A 23416-nucleotide genomic window follows, 5' to 3' on the forward strand; every position below is an offset into this window, starting at 1 on the left:
GTGTCTGTAACAGTGATGTCACCCCCTAGGGGGTCGCCACCTGAGTGGATGTACTGTTGAAAATTACGTGACAGTGTCAGCTCTATATAAAAAAACAGTGGTTGACATGAGACAGCCGGCTACTCAGCTTGTGCCTGTCCAGACGTCTCATAGGCCGTCAGGCAGATGGCAGATACAGACGCCGACACGGATACTGACTCCTGTGTCGACGGTGAAGAGACAACCGTGATTTCCAGTAGGGCCACACGTTACATGATTGAGACAATGGAAAATGTTTTATACATTTCTGATAATACGAGTACCACCAAAAAAAAAAGGGGTATTCTGTTCGGTGAGGGAAAAACTACCTGTAGTTTTCCTGAATCTGAGAAATAAAATGAGGTGTGTGATGATGCGTGGGTTTCCCCCCGATAACAATTAATAATTTCTTAAAAAGTATTGGCTGCATACCCTTTCCCGCCAGAGGTTAGGATGCATTGGGAAACACCCCCTAGGGGGGGATAAGGCGCTCACACGCTTGTAAGAACAAGGGCTCTACCCTCTCATGAGATGGCCGCCCTTAAGGATCCTGCTGATAGAAAGCAGGAGGGTATCCAAAAAAAGGTATTTACACACATACTGGTGTTATACTGCGACCAGCTATCGCCTCAGCCTGGAGGTGCAGTGCTGGGTTGGCATGGTCGGATTCCCTGACTGGAAATATTGATATCCTAGATAAGGATAGTATATTATTGCCTATAGAGCATTTAAAAGATGCATTTCTATATATGCATGATGCACAGCGGAATAATTGCCGACTGGCATCAAGTATAAGTGCGTTGTCCAATTCTATCAGTAAAATGGTCAGGTGATGCGGATTCCAAACGGCATTTGGAAGTATTGCCTTTGAAAGGGGACATTTGGGGTCGGTCTTTTAGACCTGGTGGCCACGGCAACAGCTGGGAAATCCACGTTTGTACCCCAGGTCGCCTCTCAAAATAAGACGCCGTATTATCAGGCGCAGTCCTTTGTTGGCAAGCGGACAAAAGGTTCCTCTTTTCTGCTCGTGACAGAGGGAGAGGAAAAAGGCTGCAGAGATCAGCCAGGTCCCAGGAACAGAAACCCTTTCCAGCCTCTGCCAAGCCCTCAGTATGACGCTAGGGCTTTACAAACTCAGGCACGGTGGGGGCCCGTTCTCAATGAATTTCAGTGCGCAGTGGGCTCACTCGCAAGTAGACCCCTGGATCCTTCAGGTAATATCTCAGGGGTACATATTGGAATTCGAGACGTCTCCCCCTCGCCGTTTCCAAAAGTCGACTTTACCGACGTCTCCCTCTGACAGGGAGGCAGTTTTGGAAGCCATTCACAAGCTGTATTCCCAGCAGGTGATAATCAAGGTACCCCTCCTGCAACAAGGAACGGGGTATTATTCCACACTATTGTGGTACCGAAGCCAGACGGCTCGGCGAGACCGATTCTAAAATCTTTGAACACTTACATACAGAGGTTCAAATTCAAGATTGAGTCACTCAGAGCAGTGATTGCGAACCTGGAAGAAGGGGACTACATGATGTCTCGGGACATCAAGGATGCTTACCTTCATGTCAAAATTTACCCTTCTCACCAAGGGTACCTCAGGTTTATGGTACAGAACTGTCACTATCAGTTCAGACGCTGCCGTAGGGATGGTCCACGGCACCCCGGGTCTTTACCAAGGTAATGGCCGAAATGATGATATTCCTTCGAAGGAAGGGAATTTTAGTTATCCCTTACTTGGACGATTCCCTGATAAGGGTAAGATCCAGGGAACAGTTGGAGGTCGGTGTAGCACTATCTCAGGTAGTGTTGCGGCAGCACGATTGGATTCTCAATATTCCAAAATCGCAGCTGGTTCCGTCGACGTGTCTTCTGTTCCTAGGGATGATCCTGGACACAGTCCAGAAAAAGCCAGGGAGTTATCCGAGCTAGTCAGGAACCTCCTCAAACCGAGCCAAGTCTCAGTGCATCAATGCACAAGGGTTCTGGGTAAAATGGGGGCTTCCTACGAAGCAATCCCATTCGGCAGATTCCACGCAAGAACTTTCCAGTGGGACCTGCTGGACAAATGGTCCGGGTCGCATCTTCAGATGCATCAGCGGATAACCCTGTCACCAAGGACAAGGGTGTCCTTCCTGTGGTGGTTGCAGAGTGCTCATCTTCTAGAGGGCCGCAGATTCGGCATTCAGGACTGGGTCCTGGTAACCACGGATGCCAGCCTGCGAGGCTGGGGAGCAGTCACACAGGGAAGGAATATCCAGGACTTATGGTCAAGCCTGGAGACATCACTTCACATAAATATCCTGAAGCTAAGGGACATTTACAATGCTCTAAGCTTAGCAAGACCTCTGCTTCAAGGACAGCCGGTGTTGATCCAGTCGGACAACATCACGGCAGTCACCCACGTAAACAGACAGGGTGGCACAAGAAGCAGAAGGGCAATGACAGAAGCTGCAAGGATTCTTCGCTGGGCGGAAAATCATGGGATAGCACTGTCAGCAGTATTCATTCCGGGAGTGGACAACTGGGAAGCAGACTTCCTCAGCACGACCTCCACCCGGGGAGAGTGGGGACTTCACCCAGAAGTCTTCCACATGATTATAAACCGTTGGGAAAAACTCGACAGGTATTGCGCCAGGTCCAGGGACCCTCAGGCAATAGCTGTAGACGCTCTGATAACACCGTGGGTGTACCAGTCAGGGTATGTGTTCCCTCCTCTGCCTCTCATACCCAGGGTACTGAGATTGATAAGATGGTGAGGAGTAAGCACTATATTCGTGGCTCTGGATTGGCCAAGAAGGACTTGGTAACCGGAACTTCAAGAGATGCTCACGGAGGATCCGTGGCCTCTACCTCTAAGAAGGGACCTGCTCCAGCAAGGACCCTGTCTGTTCCAAGACTTACCGCGGCTGCGTTTGACGGCATGGCGGTTGAACGCCGGATCCTGAAGGAAAAAAGGCATTCTGGATGAAGTCATCCCTATCCTGATCAAAGCCAGGAAGGATGTAACCGCAAAAACATTATCACCGCAATTGGCGAAAATATGTTGCGTGGTGCGAGGCCAGTAAGGCCCGACGGTGGAAATTCGACTGGGTCGATTCCTACATTTCCTGCAAACAGGAGTGTCTATGGGCCTGAAATTGGGGTCCATTAAGGTTCAAATTTCGGCCCTGTCAATTTTCTTCCAAAAAGAACTAGCTTCAGTCCCTGAAGTTCAGACGTTTGTAAAAGGGGTACTGCATATACAGCCTCCTTTTGTGCCTCCAGTGGCACTTGGGATCTCAATGTAGTTTTTTGGGTTCCAAAAGTCACATTGGTTTGAACCACTTAAATCTGTGGAGTTAAAATATCTCACATGGAAAGTGGTCATGCTGTTGGCCCTGGCCTGGGCCAGGCGCGTGTCAGAATTGGCGGCTTTATCCTGTAAAAGCCCTTATCTGATTTTCCATTCGGACGGAATTGAGGACTCGTCCTCAATTTCTCCCTAAGGTGTTTCAGCATTTCACTTAAACCAACCTATTGTGGTGCCTGCGGCTACTAGGGACTTGGAGGATTCCAAGTTGCTGGACGTAGTCAGGGCCCTGAAAATATATGTTTCCAGGACGGCTGGAGTCAGAAAATCTGACTCGCTGTTTATCCTGTATGCACCCAACAAGCTGGGTGCTCCTGCTTCTAAGCAGACGATTGCTCGTTGGATTTGTAGTACAATTCAGCTTGCACATTCTGTGGCAGGCCTGCCACAGCCAAAATCTGTAAAAGCCCATTCCACACGGAAAGTGGGCTCATCTTGGGCGGCTGCCCGAGGGGTCTCGGCTTTACAACTTTGCCGAGCAGCTACTTGGTCAGGGGCAAACACGTTTGCTAAATTCTACAAATTTGATACCCTGGCTGAGGAGGACCTGGAGTTCTCTCATTCGGTGCTGCAGAGTCATCCGCACTCTCCCGCCCGTTTGGGAGCTTTGGTATAATCCCCATGGTCCTGACGGAGTCCCCAGCATCCACTAGGACGTTAGAGAAAATAAGAATTTACTTACCGATAATTCTATTTCTCATAGTCCGTAGTGGATGCTGGGCGCCCATCCCAAGTGCGGATTGTCTGCATTACTTGTACATAGTTATTGTTACAAAAATCGGGTTATTGTTGTTGTGAGCCATCTTTTCAGAGGCTCCTTCTGTTATCATGCTGTTAACTGGGTTCAGATCACAAGTTGTACGGTGTGATTGGTGTGGCTGGTAATGAGTCTTACCCGGGATTCAAAATCCTTCCTTATTGTGTACGCTCGTCCGGGCACAGTATCCTAACTGAGGCTTGGAGGAGGGTCATAGGGGGAGGAGCCAGTGCACACCAGCTAGTCCTAAAGCTTTTACTTTGTGCCCAGTCTCCTGCGGAGCCGCTATTCCCCATGGTCCTGACGGAGTCCCCAGCATCCACTACGGACTATGAGAAATAGAATTATCGGTAAGTAAATTCTTATTTTTTTTTTGTTTTTTTGGTTTTTCCTCCACGTTATCTGCTTTCATACATACAGAGGGATGTTGGAAGTGTCAAATAGTGCTAGTTATATTGTATATGAGACTTACCACCTCTTCATACGTTTCCCCCTCTGTAATTGTATGCATTGTGTGACCATGTTTGAGATGCACATGCTGATGTTGGTAAATGGCTTTTCATACCTCCAAGCTGTAACAACCCATTAATCATATTCTGTTTTTACGTTATTATTTATTGTAACATACAAAAATTAATGCACAACTGTAAATGGACTGAGAACATTACCTTGTTGTCAAAGTTCACAAACGTTCATTTGTTGCAGTAAGATCAAAACGACTATAGCTACCAATCCCTGCTCTGTAAAAACCTAGCAACCCAACCGTTCATCGTGGCTGGCTCCTGCCGCACAAAACAAAAAACTGAATTGCCTGAGCCAGGAGGCGGGGGATATAGGCGGCTGGCCTAGTACATCTTGGGAGTCTGAAAAACGTAACTGTTTGGTGCCCAATCCGCTGTTGCTTCATCATATCCCAAGGTAGATCCTGTGGATCACTGTGGACCCTGACAGAGAACTTGAGATAAAGTACCAACCACTCAGCTCCTAACTGATCTTTTTCAAACAGCCTGTAAAATGTAACGTAGAAACCGATTGGCTAGTACTTTTTATCTTTTTTTTTTTTTTTTTCCCCCCTCTGTCATCCACTAGAGGACACTGGAGATCAGACAGAAGGGTGTGTGAAGAATGGAGACAGTAGGTGGCACAACATATGCAAAATAAATGAAGTGCAGAGCTGGCTCCCCATACCCCCAACCCCCACTTACCCCCCCCCCCCCCTCCCCCCCCCCGCTTTCACGCCGCTCTCCCTCCAGTTTGGAAAATTGTGCTATGGAGGAAGAAGCACTTCAGGGAGCTCAGGCTCCTATGCAATTTCCAAAGTGAGTCACAGCGACCTATTCTTACCCAGCTAAGGGTGAGACCACTGTTTCAGGTTACTCTTTGAAGTAACAGTGACCAAGATCCTGTGTCAAGGGATCCGCTGATCACTCTGAGGCACAGTGAGTACCTACCCCCCCCCCCCCATCCTTTCCCTGTAAAGAAGGGGACGTGGTGCCTGCGTCCTAGGCTGCTCTGTAAGACGCGCTCTGGGGGGCGGTAGTTTGGATAGTGCAGCCTGTCCGTAAGTCTGTTCAACGATCCCTTCAGGTTCTACAGGAGGAGTTGGAGGAAGAAGAGGGCCTCTTGGTAGAGGAGGAGAACAGGGAGTCGGGGGAAGAAATTGTTGATATTGATCCTTCAGAGTAAGATTCCGATATGAAGGGATTAGAATCCCTTATTGACGCAGTGAAACAGGTCCTTGGCTTCAAAGAAGAAGTCAAGGAACCTGAAGATTTTTATTTGTTTGAGTCTCAAAAGCCTCAGACGGCAGTATTCCCCATACCAAAAACACTGCAAGAACAAATGGGTCAGGCCTGGAAACAGCCTGATAAACGTTTCCAATTGCCAAAGAAATTTACTATTAACTATCCCCTACCGGTAGGGGTTATAACAAAATGGGAGAGCCCACCAGTGGTAGACGCTTCTTTAGATAGATTATCCAAGAAAACAATTTTACCTATTCCCAATGTTACTGCATTAAAAAATGCTTCTGATTGTAATTGGGACACGGCACTTAAGTCTATTTTTGTTGCAGCGGGAGCATCACACAGCTCGGCGCTTGTAAGTGCCTGGGTTAGAGAAGGCTCTTGTGTGGGCGAACTCTTTAGAAAATGAGGAAAATTCCTATGACATATGAGAAGAAATATTTAAAACATAGTTTTTAATGTTAACGTTTAAAACGAAATTACCCATATAGTTGATCCATATGAAATTAAGGATAGGATAATTGAAGCTTTAAAATGTTCTGGTCTGTTTAATCACAATGTAAATATTTTACACTGTTTGCCTGAGTTTTCACCAGCAGAGGCCAGTATAATGATAGAAGTTTGTTCATTCACTGCTATCTTCAGTGCACTTTCTGTTACTGACAATACCACTATTTTCCTGGCTTAGTTTGGGGGATTTATTATACTTTATTTTCCAAACTTAAATGAATCTCTACACTCAGTTCAGGATGTATTATGATTATCAATGTGATTTCTCAAATTGATGCTTAAATATCTTGATTGCATTGTCTGCCCAGTCTGAGTAACATGCTAAGGATTCAAATATTGGAAAGCAATTTTTTCTTTTCCTTTTTTCCCCCATGTGCTAATACCAGTGTTTACTGTTCATGGCTAATCTCTCTGGTGACACAGACAATTAATGTATTATCCATTTGATTTCTAACCCAATCTCCTATCGGTTTTTTGTCTTTTTGTCAGACAATTTAACCAAACTCATAGATATTTTACCTCTTGCCCATACTTCACTATTTTTCTGTGGACTCTCATCTGCGATCCACGGAGCCCAATACCGCAGATGTGGGATTTGATGAGCCGTGCCTAACGTAGAAAGTAGATCTACATATTTTTACTTTACTCATTCATTTCTTTTCTTCGCTATCCCAACTGTCTCCACACTCTTCTTTCTTTCTCTTATTTCGTATATAGGTGCACTCTCATTGGTGTACTATCATATAAATTCTCTACTATCATACCACGCTGCCAATGCCCGATCTCGTCCGATCTTGGAAGCCAAACAGCGTTGGGCCGGGTTAGTACCGGGAAAGGAGACTTCCTGCGAATTAGTGATGAGCGGGTTCGGTTTCTCGGAAACCGAACCCCCCCGAACTTCACGCTTTTTACACGGGTCCGAGGCAGACTCGGATCTTCCCGCCTTGCTCGGCTAACCCGAGCGCGCCCGAACGTCATCATCCCGCTGTCGGATTCTCGCGAGGCTCGTATTCTATCGCGAGACTCGGATTCTATATAAGGAGCCGCGCGTCGCCGCCATTTTCACACGTGCTGGAAGGAGCACCCGCAGTCCAGTTCCTGATAGTCAGATTGAAGATGTCAGTGTTGAAGTACACCAGGATGAGGAGGATATGGGTGTTGCTGGCGCTGGGGAGGAAATTGACCAGGAGGATTCTGATGGTGAGGTGGTTTGTTTAAGTCAGGCACCCGGGGAGACACCTGTTGTCCGTGGGAGGAATAGGGCCATTGACATGCCTGGTGAAAATACCAAAAAAATCAGCTCTTCGGTGTGGAAGTATTTCAACAGAAATGCGGACAACATTTGTCAAGCCGTGTGATGCCTTTGTCAAGCTGTAATAAGTAGGGGTAAGGACGTTAACCACCTCGGAACATCCTCCCTTATACGTCACCTGCAGCGCATTCATCATAAGTCAGTGACAAGTTCAAAAACTTTGGGCGACAGCGGAAGCAGTCCACTGACCAGTAAATCCCTTCCTCTTGTAACCAAGCTCACGCAAACCACCCCACCAACTCCCTCAGTGTCAATTTCCTCCTTCCCCAGGAATGCCAATAGTCCTGCAGGCCATGTCACTGGCAATTATGACGAGTCCTCTCCTGCCTGGGATTCCTCCGATGCATCCTTGCGTGTAACGCCTACTGCTGCTGGCGCTGCTGTTGTTGCTGCTGGGAGTCGATGGTCATCCCAGAGGGGAAGTCGTACTCGTAAGACCACTTTTACTACTTCCACCAAGCAATTGACTGTCCAACAGTCCTTTGCGAGGAAGATGAAATATCACAGCAGTCATCCTGCTGCAAAGTGGATAACTGAGGCCTTGGCATCCTGGGCGGTGAGAAACGTGGTTCCGGTATCCATCATTACTGCAGAGGCAACTAGAGACTTGTTGGAGGTACTGTGTCCCCGGTACCAAATACCATCTAGGTTCCATTTCTCTAGGCAGGCGATACCGAAAATGTACACAGACCTCAGAAAAAGACTCACCAGTGTCCTAAAAAATGCAGTTGTACCCAATGTCCACTTAACCACGGACATGTGGACAAGTGGAGCAGGGCAGACTCAGGACTATATGACTGTGACAGCCCACTGGGTAGATGTATGGACTCCCGCCGCAAGGACAGCAGCGGCGGCACCAGTAGCAGCATCTCGCAAACGCCAACTCTTTCCTAGGCAGGCTACGCTTTGTATCACCGCTTTCCAGAATACGCACACAGCTAAAAACCTCTTACGGCAACTGAGGAAGATCATCGCGGAATGGCTTACCCCAATTGGACTCTCCTGTGGATTTGTGGCATCGGACAACGCCAGCAATATTGTGTGTGCATTAAATCTGGGCAAATTCCAGCACGTCCCATGTTTTGCACATACCTTGAATTTGGTGGTGCAGAATTATTTAAAAAACGAGAGGGGCATGCAAGAGATGCTGTCGGTGGCCAGTAGAATTGCGGGACACTTTCGGTGTACAGGCACCACGTACAGAAGACTGGAGCACCACCAAAAACGCCTGAACCTGCCCTGCCATCATCTGAAGCAAGAAGTGGTAACGAGGTGGAATTCAACCCTCTATATGCTTCAGAGGTTGGAGGAGCAGCAAAAGGCCATTCAAGCCTATACAACTGAGCACGATATAGGAGATGGAATGCACCTGTCTCAAGCGCAGTGGAGAATGATTTCAACGTTGTGCAAGGTTCTGCAACCTTTTGAACTTGCCACACGTGAAGTCAGTTCAGACACTGCCAGCCTGAGTCAGGTCATTCCCCTCATCAGGCTTTTGCAGAAGAAGCTGGAGACATTGAAGGAGGAGCTAACACAGAGCGATTCCGCTAGGCATGTGGGACTTGTGGATGGAGCCCTTAATTCGCTTAACAAGGATTCACGGGTGGTCAATCTGTTGAAATCAGAGCACTACATTTTGGCCACCGTGCTCGATCCTAGATTTAAAACCTACCTTGGATCTCTCTTTCCGGCAGACACAAGTCTGCTGGGGTTCAAAGAACTGCTGGTGACAAAATTGTCAAGTCAAGCGGAACGCGACCTGTCAACATCTCCTCCTTCACATTCTCCCGCAACTGGGGGTGCGAGGAAAAGGCTCAGAATTCCGAGCCCACCCGCTGGCGGTGATGCAGGGCAGTCTGGAGCGACTGCTGATGCTGACATCTGGTCCGGACTGAAGGACCTGACAACGATTACGGACATGTCGTCTACTGTCACTGCATATGATTCTCTCCCCATTGAAAGAATGGTGGAGGATTATATGAGTGACCGCATCCAAGTAGGCACGTCAGACAGTCCGTACTTATACTGGCAGGAAAAAGAGGCAATTTGGAGGCCCTTGCACAAACTGTCTTTATTCTACCTAAGTTGCCCTCCCACAAGTGTGTACTCCGAAAGAGTGTTTAGTGCCGCCGCTCACCTTGTCAGCAATCGGCGTACGAGGTTACATCCAGAAAATGTGGAGAAGATGATGTTCATTAAAATGAATTATAATCAATTCCTCCGTGGAGACATTGACCAGCAGCAATTGCCTCCACAAAGTACACAGGGAGCTGAGATGGTGGATTCCAGTGGGGACGAATTGATAATCTGTGAGGAGGGGGATGTACACGGTGATATATCGGAGGATGATGATGAGGTGGACATCTTGCCTCTGTAGAGCCAGTTTGTGCAAGGAGAGATTAATTGCTTCTTTTTTGGTGGGGGTCCAAACCAACCCGTCATTTCAGTCACAGTCGTGTGGCAGACCCTGTCACTGAAATGATGGGTTGGTTAAAGTGTGCATGTCCTGTTTATACAACATAAGGGTGGGTGGGAGGGCCCAAGGACAATTCCATCTTGCACCTCTTTTTTCTTTCATTTTTCTTTGCGTCATGTGCTGTTTGGGGGGTGTTTTTTGGAAGGGCCATCCTGCGTGACACTGCAGTGACACTCCTAGATGGGCCAGGTGGTTGTGTCGGCCACTAGGGTCGCTTAGCTTACTCACACAGCTACCTCATTGCGCCTCTTTTTTTCTTTGCGTCATGTGCTGTTTGGGGAGTGTTTTTTGGAAGGGCCATCCTGCGTGACACTGCAGTGCCACTCCTAGATGGGCCAGGTGTTTGTGTCGGCCACTAGGGTCGCTTAGCTTACTCACACAGCTACCTCATTGCGCCTCTTTTTTCTTTGCGTCATGTGCTGTTTGGGGAGTGTTTTTTGGAAGGGCCATCCTGCGTGATACTGCAGTGCCACTCCTAGATGGGCCAGGTGTTTGTGTCGGCCACTAGGGTCGCTTAGCTTACTCACACAGCTACCTCATTGCGCCTCTTTTTTTCTTTGCGTCGTGCTGTTTGGGGAGTGTTTTTTGGAAGGGCCATCCTGCGTGACACTGCAGTGCCACTCCTAGATGGGCCAGGTGTTTGTGTCGGCCACTTGGGTCGCTTAGCTTAGCCATCCAGCGACCTCGGTGCAAATTTTAGGACTAAAAATAATATTGTGAGGTGTGAGGTGTTCAGAATAGACTGAAAATGAGTGAAAATTATGGTTATTGAGGTTAATAATACTTTGGGATCAAAATGACCCCCAAATTCTATGATTTAAGCTGTTTTTTAGGGTTTTTTTTTTTAAAAAACACCCGAATCCAAAACACACCCGAATCCGACAAAAAAAATTCGGTGAGGTTTTGCCAAAACGCGTTCGAACCCAAAACCAAAACACAAAACCCGAAAAATTTCCGGTGCTCATCACTACTGCGAATACCTGGTGTTGTAGAGCAGGGATCATTTCCCTTTCTATGTGAGTTGCGACGCCAACAGCAGTATCACCACTAATTCTTACTTCTATTATATTCCGTCTTATTTGAGGCTTACAACCAACTATTGTGGCTCAGGTTATGCATTGCAGGTGACCATTGCAGGTGAATGCAGGTGACCATTAATTCTTGAATTTAAGTAGCCCTATTGGGACGTACTTATTATACAATCCTTTATGACCACTCCTCGGTCCCATCAATACAGATATTCTGTACTGGTCAGGGGAAATGGGGGTAAGACGATCAAATGTCTACAACCATTCCAATCACACATTGTGATTAAACAGACCAGAACATTTTAAAGCTTCAATTATCCTATCCTTATTTCATATGGCTCAACTATATGGGTAATTTCGTTTTAAACGTTAACATTAAAAACTATGTTTCTCTGACGTCCTAGTGGATGCTGGGTACTCCGTAAGGACCATGGGGAATAGACGGGCTCCGCAGGAGACTGGGCACTCTTAAAAGAAAGATTAGGTACTATATCTGGTGTGCACTGGCTCCTCCCTCTATGCCCCTCCTCCAGACCTCAGTTAGAATCTGTGCCCGGCCAGAGCTGGATGCACCTAGTGGGCTCTCCTGAGCTTACTAGAAAAGAAAGTATTTGTTAGGTTTTTTTATTTTCAGTGAGATCTGCTGGCAACAGACTCACTGCTACGTGGGACTTAGGGGAGAGAAGCAAACCTACCTGCTTGCAGCTAGCTTGTGCTTCTAAGGCTACTGGACACCATTAGCTCCAGAGGGATCGAACACAGGGCCCGACCTCGATCGTCCGTTCCCGGAGCCGCGCCGCCGTCCCCCTTGCAGAGCCAGAAGACGGAAGATTCCAGGAGAAAATCGGCGGCTGAAGACTCCAGTCTTCAATAAGGTAGCGCACAGCACTGCAGCTGTGCGCCATTGCTCCCACAGTACACCACACGCTCCGGTCACTGGTGGGTGCAGGGCGCTGGGGGGGGCGCCCTGGGCTGCAATTTGTTTACCTTACTTGGCAAAATGCACATAATACAGTTCTAAACTGTATATATGCCTAATCCCCCGCCATAAATATTATTAAAAAAGCGGGAGAAGCCCGCCGCTGAAGGGGCGGGGCTATCTTCCTCAGCACAGCCAGCGCCATTTTCTCTTCACCGCTCCGCCCAGGCTCTCCCCTGCAGTATACACTACGGAAAGGGTAAAAAAGAGAGGGGGGGCACATAAATTTAGGCGCAATTGTGATAGTAAGCAGCTATTAGGGGAAAATTCACTTTGTATTAGTGAAAATCCCTCTGTTATATAGCGCTCTGGTGTGTGCTGGCATACTCTCTCTCTGTCTCCCCAAAGGACTTTGTGGGGTCCTGTCCTCAGTCAGTCAGAGCATTCCCTGTGTGTGTGTGTGTGTGTGTGTGGTGTGTCGGTACGGCTATGTCGACATGTTTGATGAGGACGCCTACGTGGAGGCGGAGCAGGAGCCGATAAGTGTGATGTCGCCACCTGCGGGGCCGACACCAGAGTGGATGAATATGTGGAAGGTATTAACAGACAGTGTCAACTCCTTGCATAAAAGGTTCGATGACGTAACAGCTTTGGGACAGCCGGCATCTCAGCCCGCGCCTGCCCAAGTGTCTCAGAGGCCATCAAAAACGCCCGCTACCTCAGATGGCAGACACAGATGTCGACACGGAGCCTGACTCCAGTGTCGACGAGGATGAGACAAATGTACAATCCACAAGGGCCATCCGATGCATGATTACGGCAATGAAAAATGTGTTGCACATTTCTGACATTAACCCGGTTACCACAAAAAAGGGTATTATGTTTGGGGAGAAATAGCAGCCAGTGACTTTTCCCCCTTCTGATGAGTTAAATGAATTGTGTGAAGTAGCGTGGTGTTCCCCAGATAAGAAATTAGTGATTTCTAAGCTGTTACTAATGGCGTACTCTTTCCCGCCAACGGATAGGTTACGCTGGGAGACATCCCCTAGGGTGGACATGGGCTCACACGCTTATCAAAAAAGGTGGCACTGCCGTCTCAGGATACGGCCGCCTTAAAGGAGCCTGCAGATAGAAAGCAGGAGGCTATCCTGAAGTCTGTGTATACACACTCAGGTACTATACTGAGACCTGCTATTGCTTCAGCATGGATGTGTAGTGCTGCAGCAGCATGGTCTGATTCCCTGTCAGATAACATTGATTCCCTTGACAGGGATACTATTTTGCTAACCATAGAGCATATTAAAGACGTAGTCTTATATATGAGGGATGCACAGAGGGACATTTGCCGGCTGGCATCTAGAATTAATGCAATGTCCATTTCTGCCAGGAGAGTATTATGGACTCGGCAGTGGACAGGTGATGCTGATTCTAAAAGGCACATGGAAGTTTTGCCTTATAAGGGTGAGGAATTATTTGGGGACGGTCTCTCGGACCTCGTGTACACAGCAACAGCTGGGAAGTCGACTTTTTTACCCCAGGTTCCCTCACAGCCTAAGAAAGCACCGTATTATCAAGTACAGTCCTTTCGGCCCCAGAAAGGCAAGCGGGTCAGAGGCGCGTCCTTTCTGCCCAGAGGCAGGGGTAGAGGAAAAAAGCTGCACCAGACAGCCAGTTCCCAGGAACAAAAATCCTCCCCTGCTTCCACTAAGTCCACCGCATGACGCTGGGGCTCCACAGGTGGAGCCAGGTGCGGTGGGGGCCCGTCTCCGGAACTTCAGCGACCAGTGGGTTCGCTCACAGGTGGATCTCTGGGTTCTACAAGTGGTATCTCAGGGATACAAGCTGGAGTTTGAGACGTCTCCCCCTCGCCGTTACCTCAAATCAGCCTTGCCAGCTACTCCCAAGGAAAGGGAGGTAGTACTGGCGGCAATTCACAAGCTGTACCTCCAGCAGGTGATAATCAAAGTTCCCCTCCTTCAACAGGGACGGGGTTACTATTCCACAATGTTTGTGGTACCGAAACCAGACGGTTCGGTGAGATCCATTCTAAATTTGAAATCCTTGAACACTTTTATATAAGGAATGAAAAAAGGGGGGGGGATCTGGGTGCGCTAAAATTGCACTGTCATCCACAACCATGAAAAATAGAAACAGTAATACAGTGAATGCAAAAGTAGAAGTATGGAGCTCAGAATTATGTTTGGCAGCAAAGTGACAAGGAACACTATGGATCTTAACTTTATTAACTTCCAGTTACACTCTGGACTTTGAGAGAACCACTACATGCTCATCTAGTAAGTACCACTGTCACTGTCTTGCCTCCATATATTGATACGGGGATGGTTTTGTTTATTTAATGTATATTTATTGTGATTGTCCCTATATTGTATTAGTGGGCTAAATATATTTTCTACCTACCATTATAGGTTTCATTCACTGTGAAGAAATATTAAATTGAGGTTGGGCGTTCGTCTTCTTCACATAGAGCCAGAGTATATTTATCTTGATTATATGGCTGGTAGGTATTTGGACTTCTATTCCACTCGGAGTCTCTAGTCACCCCATGTCTAGTTTGACTGACTCTTGAAATACTGGTTCTTCTTTTTTATATTTTTAGGTAATTTTTCCATGTTCTGTTAAATATGGTCCGTTTTTAAATACGGAAACCTATTGACGGATTATCCGCCATTTACCAATTCTGGGTATGTAACATCTTTTTCCTCTCGCTTTTTTCCTCCGCCTCCTCATCTTTCAATTTATAAGATCTCTCATTAATTTTATTTTATTTTTTTGCTCTTTAGGTTTATACCTGTTTTATCATTTTTAATGCGATACACGTCCTTTCAGGATATTCTATAAACAAGTCTGGCACTTGGTATGTATAGGCTCACTAAATACGAATAATGAATAAGAGTCTCTAGATCTTATACCTAGTTATTTTTATCTAGATAAACACCCCTGAAGAAGTCCCTGATTGGGACGAAACACGTTGGGTTTCCACAAGTACTGTTTCCACCATCATACACAGTCTGTTTGATAATGTTTTATTAACATTGAATGTACACTGTTCATCGTGTATTGGTATGAATTGTATTGTCTGAAAATCCTGCAAGAACCATTCGGTTTTTATGTGAAGGGAAAATCCCCTGTTTTTATGTAATAAATATCAAATTTCTTGATCACTGTTTCTATTTTTCATGGTTGTGGATGACAGTGCAATTTTAGCGCACCCAGATCCCCCCCCTTTTTTTCATACCTTATATTGGACCTCATCTAACAGGAGGTTCCCTCTGCTGTGCAGCTCGTTCTATATACACACAGCGCTAAGGGTTACCCCCCCTTTTGACTTATATAAGGAAGTTCAAGTTCAAAATGGAATCGCTCAGGGCGGTTATTGCAAGCCTAGAAGAGGGGGATTTTATGGTATCACTGGACATCAAGGATGCTTACCTACATGTCCCCATTTACCCACCTCACCAGGAGTACCTCCGATTTGTGGTACAGGACTGCCATTACCAATTCCAGACGTTGCCGTTTGGTCTGTCCACGGCACCGAGGGTATTTACCAAGGTAATGGCCGAAATGATGATACTCCTTCGAAAGAAGGGAGTTATAATTATCCCGTACTTGGACGATCTCCTTATAAAGGCGAGGTCCAAGGAGCAGTTGTTGGTCGGAGTAGCACTATCTCAGGAAGTGCTACAACAGCACGGCTGGATTCTGAATATCCCAAAGTCGCAGCTGGTTCCTACGACGCGTCTGCTGTTCTTGGGCATGATTCTGGACACAGAACAGAAGAAGGTGTTTCTCCCGGAGGAGAAGGCCAAGGAGTTGTCATCTCTGGTCAGGGACCTCCTGAAACCAAAACAGGTGTCGGTGCATCACTGCACGCGAGTCCTGGGAAAGATGGTAGCTTCTTACGAAGCAATTCCCTTCGGCAGGTTCCATGCAAGGATCTTTCAGTGGGATCTGTTAGACAAGTGGTCCGGATCGCATCTTCAGATGCATCGGTTGATCACCCTGTCCCCGAGGGCCAGGGTGTCTCTGCTGTGGTGGCTGCAGAGTGCTCATCTTCTCGAGGGCCGCAGATTCGGCATTCAGGACTGGGTCCTGGAGACCACGGATGCAAGCCTCCGAGGTTGGGGGTCAGTCACTCAGGGAAGAAACTTCCAAGGACAATGGTCGAGTCAGGAGACTTCCCTACACATAAATATTCTGGAACTAAGGGCCATTTACAATGCCCTAAGTCAAGCAAAACCCCTGCTTCAAAACCAGCCGGTGCTGATTCAGTCAGACAACATCACGGCGGTCGCCCATGTAAACCGACAGGGCGGCACAAGAAGCAGGATGGCAATGGCAGAAGCCACAAGGATTCTCCGATGGGCGGAGAGTCACGTGATAGCACTGTCAGCAGTGTTCATTCCGGGAGTGAACAACTGGGAAGCAGACTTCCTCAGCAGGCACGACCTCCACCCGGGAGAGTGGGGACTTCATCCAGAAGTCTTCAGGCTGATTGTAAATCGTTGGGAAAGGCCACAGGTGGACATGATGGCGTCCCGCCTCAACAAAAAGCTAAAAAGATATTGCGCCAGGTCAAGGGACCCTCAGGCGATAGCTGTGGACGCTCTAGTGACACCGTGGGTGTACCAGTCGGTTTATGTGTTCCCTCCTCTTCCTCTCATACCAAAGGTACTGAGGATAATAAGAAAGAGAGGAGTAAGAACTATACTCATCGTTCCGGATTGGCCAAGAAGAACTTGGTACCCGGAACTACAAGAAATGATCTCAGAGGACCCTTGGCCTCTGCCGCTCCGACAGGACCTGCTGCAGCAGGGGCCCTGTCTGTTCCAAGACTTGCCGCGGCTGCGTTTGACGGCATGGCGGTTGAACACCGGATCCTGATGGAAAAGGGCATTCCGGTTGAAGTCATTCCTACGCTGATAAAAGCTAGGAAGGATGTGACAGCAAAACATTATCACCGCATATGGCGAAAATATGTTGCTTGGTGTGAGGCCATGAAGGCCCCAACAGAGGAATTTCAGCTGGGTCGATTTCTGCACTTCCTACAGTCAGGAGTGACTATGGGCCTAAAATTGGGATCCATAAAAGTCCAGATTTCGGCCCTGTCTATTTTCTTTAAAAAAGAACTGGCTTCACTGCCTGAAGTTCAGACGTTTGTTAAGGGAGTGCTGCATATTCAGCCCCCTTTTGTGCCTCCAGTGGCACCTTGGGATCTCAACGTAGTGTTGGATTTCCTAAAATCACATTGGTTTGAGCCACTTCAGACCGTGGAGTTGAAGTATCTCACGTGGAAAGTGGTCATGCTATTGGCCTTGGCTTCGGCTAGGCGTGTGTCAGAATTGGCGGCTTTGTCATGTAAAAGCCCTTATCTGATCTTCCATATGGACAGGGCAGAATTGAGGACTCGTCCCCAATTTCTCCCAAAGGTGGTATCAGCGTTCCATTTGAACCAACCTATTGTGGTGCCTGCGGCTACTCGGGACTTGGAGGATTCCAAGTTGCTGGACGTAGTCCGGGCCCTGAAAATCTGTTTCCAGGACGGCTAGAGTCAGGAAAACTGACTCGCTGTTTATCCTGCATGCACCAAACAAGCTGGGTGCTCCTGCTTCTAAGCAGACTATTGCTCGCTGGATCTGTAGCACGATTCAACTTGCACATTCTGCGGCTGGACTGCCGCATCCTAAATCAGTAAAAGCCCATTCCACAAGGAAGGTGGGCTCTTCTTGGGCGGCTGCCCGAGGGGTCTCGGCTTTACAACTTTGCCGAGCTGCTACCTGGTCGGGATCAAACACGTTTGCAAAATTCTACAAGTTTGATACCCTGGCTGAGGAGGACCTTGAGTTTGCTCATTCGGTGCTGCAGAGTCATCCGCACTCTCCCGCCCGTTTGGGAGCTTTGGTATAATCCCCATGGTCCTTACTGAGTACCCAGCATCCACTAGGACGTCAGAGAAAATAAGAATTTACTCACCGGTAATTCTATTTCTCGTAGTCCGTAGTGGATGCTGGGAGCCCGTCCCAAGTGCGGACTTTCTGCAATACTTGTATATAGTTATTGCTTAACTATAGGGTTATTGTTCTGAGCCATCTGTTGAGTGATGCTCAGTTGTTGTTCATACTGTTAACTGGGTATAGTTATCACAAGTTGTACGGTGTGATTGTTGTGGCTGGTATGAGTCTTACCCTGGATTCCAAATCCTTTCCTAGTAATGTCAGCTCTTCCGGGCACAGTTTCCCTAACTGAGGTCTGGAGGAGGGGCATAGAGGGAGGAGCCAGTGCACAACAGATATAGTACCTAATCTTTCTTTTAAGAGTGACCAGTCTCCTGCGGAGCCTGTCTATTCCCCATGGTCCTTACGGAGTACCCAGCATCCACTACGGACTACGAGAAATAGAATTACCGGTGAGTAAACTCTTATTTTTAAATATTTCTTCTCATATATCATAGGAATTTTCCTCATTTTCTAAAGAGTGCACCCACACAAGAGCCTTCTCTCTCTCCCTTTTTCCAGTACATGTACTCTCTGGCTCTGGGCGCACCACCAGCAAGGACAACGTCATTCATCTAAGTTAAAAACAGGTGTTTTTTTCTTTTTTCCCAATTTTGGAGTATCTATTTGTCCGTTTTTGGTTCTCTCGTATCAATACTGTATCAATTTGACCGGTGCCTGATCGCCCCCTGTCTAATCATAAGTGCCTGGGTTAGTAAGGCTATGGTGGCTTGAGCTGTTCAGATAGTCAGTGCAGTGACAGAAGACGATAACCGGGAAGAGATTTCCCGTTTAGTGGAACATATCCATGAATCTGCCTCTTATCTCTGCAAAGCACGCTACTAGAATAGCGTCTCGTATTTCCGCGTCTGCAGTGTTGGCAAGGCGCATTTTATGGCTCAGAGAGTGGTAGGGGGTTTCGGAATCCAAAAAGGCGGTAGAGGCCATACCTTTTATAGGAGATACCTTGTTCAGTCCAGAGTTAGACAAATGGATCTCACAGGCTACAACGGGGAAATCAACCTATTTGCCTACCTCATACCCTAGATCCATGACCAGACGAGGGTACTCAGGACCAACCTTCAATTCATTCAGAACTCAATCCTTTCGTGCCAGACGTAGAGGTTATTGCGGATAGTCTTGTGGAACAGAGGCATTGGACGTTCCCAGTCGACACCCCGAAAACAGGACCCTAAGCCCACTGAAAAAACTGTTACATGATGGTCTCCCAGCTCATCTTGGATCTCCCAAGGTGGGCGCACGGTTGACAGTTTTGGGAAGCCTGGGCTGAAACCACTCCAGAATGCTGGGTCAACGATATTATATCCCAGGGTTACAAGATGGAATTTATCATGCGTCCTCAGTCAATTTTTCACTACGGGTCTCTCCCAGTGTCCTCAGAAAGCAAGGGTATTGAAAATGGCTATTCAAAAGTTGATCCTTTCAGAGATAATAGTTTCAGTGCCAGTACCACAAAAAGGAACATGATTGTATTCCAATCTTTTGGTGATACCCAAACCAGATTGTTCGGTCAGACCCATTATAAACCTGAAGGTATTAAACCAGTTTCTAACCTGTTACCGCTTCAAGATGGAATCAATGCAATCTGTCATAACAGGGTTGGAACAAGAGGAATTAATTGTGTCCATGGATATAAAGGACACATATCTGCATGTTCCAATTTGCATGCCTCACCAAGCGTATCTGAGGTTTGCAGTCGGAAAGGACCACTATCCGTTCAGAGCTCTGCTGTTCGGTCTCTCCTTGGCAACAAGAATTTGCACAAAACTCATGGCGGTCATGACGGCCAAGTTAAGATCTATGGGTGTAACGGTAACACTGTACCTGGACGATGTTTTGATCAAAGCCCCGTCTCCGAAGATCTTTATCAGGCATGCAAGATTGTCTCATCAGGTCCTAATTTAACACGGTTGGATGATAAACTTCCAGAAATCCAACTTAATTCCATTCCAAAGGCTACAATTTTTGGGTCTGATTCTGGACACTATTCAACTCAAGATCTTTTTACCAGAGGACAAGATTCAAGACATCAGACGTATGGTTCAACAGGTATTGCAGAATCAGAGAGTTTCTCTGCATCTTTGTATTCGTTTTCTGGGGAAGATGGTAGTATCTTTCGAAGCATTTCAGTTCGGCAGACTTCATTCGAGAACATTGCAGTTGGATTTAATCTCACAGGGGCAGGCAGACATTTTTTTTCTTCACAGGATGATCCACCTGTCATCTCAGACCAGAATTTCATGGACGTGGTGGTCAATTCACAGGAACCTGGCGATGGGGAAACGGTTCGGTATCTGGGACTAGATCATCATGACGACAGATGCCAGTCTCAGGTTGGGGCGCGGTACTGGCCAATCACCAGTTCCAGGCAAGGTGCTCCCGGTACGAGAGCAGTCTCCCAATAAATGTACTAGAGCTTCGACCCATCTACAATGCACTGATTCAGGCAGAGAGCCTAGTAACACATCAGCATGTGAGAATTCAATCCGACAGTGTCACAGCGGCGGCTTATGTAAACCGCCAGGGAGGAACAAGGAGTCGAATGGCCCTAATGGAAGCAACAAAGATCCTGTCCTGGGCAGAAGATCGCAACATCATTCTCTCAGCAGTCTTCATTCCTGGAGTGGACAACTGGGAAGTGGATTACCTCAGTCATCAAGACATGCATCCAGGAGAGTGAAGTCTATACCCCCAGGTCTTCAACGAGATAGTAAGAAGGTGGGGGTTACCACAAGTGGATTTAATGGCCTCCCGTCACAATCATCAACTTCTGTGTTATGGGACCAGGACACGGGATCCAGCAGCGGTAGCAGTTGATGCGTTGTCAATTCCCTTGCCTTACATCTGGTGTACATATTCCCACCATTTCCTCTCCTACCGAGGGTGTTAAAGAAGGTAAAATGGGAAAGAGCGTGGGTAATCCTGATAGCTCTGGACTGGCCTCGCAGAAGTTGGTACTCAGATCTAGGAAGTCTCCTAGCGGAGGAGCCCTGGAGGTTACCGCAGAGGGAGGATCTGTTGTCTCAGGGTCCATTTCTGCATCCAGATCTGAATCGTCTTCGTTTAACGGAGTGGCTCTTGAGGCTAAAATTATAAGAGAGCGAGAGAGGGATTCCCAGTTCAGCAATCCCTACATTGATTGCAGCAAGGAAGCCGGTTTCGGCGACTCACTATTATAGAATTTGGAAGAGAGATATGGATTTGGGACCCCAGACAGTTTAGTGTTAGCAGATTGTTATGTTTTCTTCAGGATGGATTAGAAGGTGGTTTGCAATTGGGTTCCTTAAAGGTACAGGTCTTGGCCCTCTCTTCTTTAAGCAATGCCTGGCTACTCTACAGGAGGTACAGATATTTTTGCAGGGAGTGTTGAGGCTTCAACCACCCTTTTGACCCCCCACAGCTCCGTAGGATTTGAACCTGGTTCTTGAATTTCTAAGATCTGACACGTTTGAACCGTTGGAGAGAGCGGACTTTAATTATGTGTTCTGGAAGATGCTCCTTTTACTTGCATTGGCTCTGGCAAGAAGGGTGTCCGAACTCGCAAGAGTCCTTTCTTGGTTTTCCATGAGGCTAGAGCAGAGCTTCGTACTAAGGCAGACTTCCTGCCCAAGGTGGTTTCGAGTTTTCACATTAACCAACCTATTGTGGTTCCATCTTGTCAGATGTCGGACGGCGACAGTCAGATGTCTTATTTGTCTTGTATAGTGGGCCAAAACGAGGTTAGCAAGCGACAAAGCAGACCTTGTCGAGATGGATGAGACTCGCTATCCAACAGGCTTATGCGGTAAGAAGGTTCCATTTCGGGTAAGAGCTCACACCACCAGGTTGGTAGGGACTTCCTGGGCGGCTGCCAGGGGTGCCTCTGAGTCAACACTGTAGATCTGCGACGTGGTCTTCGGCCCACATGTTTACTTGTTTTTAGAAGTTTGACACTTTGGCGGCAAAAGATTCTACTTTTGGTAGTTTAGTGCTCCAGGCTTCGGACAGTACTCCCGCCCGTGGGAGTATCTTTGGGACGTCACCGTCTGTCTGGTCTCCAGTGTCCCCTTCTGGATGACAGAGAAAAGATGATTTTGGTACTTACTGATAAATCGACTTCTCTGAATCCACTCGGGGACACTGGACGCCCACCTCTGTGCTGCCTGCCTCTGTTCTTGTTACTTTGCTTCTGGTTCTCTAGTTGTTACTGTTAAGTATTTGTTTTCTGATGTTAATGGTTTATGCCACTGCGTGTATGGTTCCTTTCCAGAGTTCTTTTTCATGTTCCCTCTTCTCTCTTTACAATTTTCCAAACTGGAGGGAGAGGAGCCAGCTGTGCACTTCATTTATTTTGTATATATTGTGCCACCTCCGGTCTCCATTCTCCACACCCCATCTGTCTGATCTCCAGTGTCCCCGAGTGGATTCAGAGAAATCAATTTATCGGTAAGTAACAAAATCATCTTATTTCTGATAATTATCCCCTTTATTTTAGAAATTCAGAAAAAATAGTACATGAAGTAAAAAAAATGTAAATGTCATCTTTAGGTTCAGTTACATGGTAAGGAACAGGATTTGCTTCTGTTCGTACACATACTGGGTCAGCTGTAATGAAGTCCGAGGTGCGGGTTCCTGGCAGAACTTGGATGTGTGTGTGTTTTTTGTTTTTTTCCCCCCTAAAGCATCAATAATGTACAGGCAAAACCATCCTTGTAAATGATTGCCGCTTTAAAAAAATGTCAGAATTCGAAGTTTGTATCCGCACTTCCAGCCTAATCGGACTTCATTACATCTGGCCCATTGTATGATTGGACTCCACAAGTACTGGGTTTGCCTATTTATTTTTATTTTTTTCAAAATCTATTTATTGGAGTTTTTTTTACTTTTTCACAAAAAGTATACTCCGAGTATTAAAGCGCAACAAATTGTGTACAGTTGCCAACAATATGATCCTTACAATGTGAAATTATTGAGTTGATAAGTGGGAAAAAGAGTTGACTGGAGTTATACAGAAATGAGTCAAAGTGAGACGCACAATCCCATTACATAATATTCACATAGAATATCATTAGGGATCTGCGGCTCCGGTCCAAAGTCCAGGTATAATATAATTAACGAAATCCACATCTCCATTAATACTATGAGTGTGATGAAAGAGTAATCTATAGGAATAGTTGGCAAAAATACAATGTACATATCAATAAGGGTTTGCCTATTACATGGACTGTACATAATTTGACTTGGTACTGGACCACTTACCCAGGACACCCCTGTAAGTGCCCTGACTCACC

This window comes from Pseudophryne corroboree, chromosome 1 (genome assembly GCF_028390025.1).
Source record: "Pseudophryne corroboree isolate aPseCor3 chromosome 1, aPseCor3.hap2, whole genome shotgun sequence".
In the NCBI taxonomy this organism is placed as follows: Eukaryota; Metazoa; Chordata; class Amphibia; order Anura; family Myobatrachidae; genus Pseudophryne; species Pseudophryne corroboree.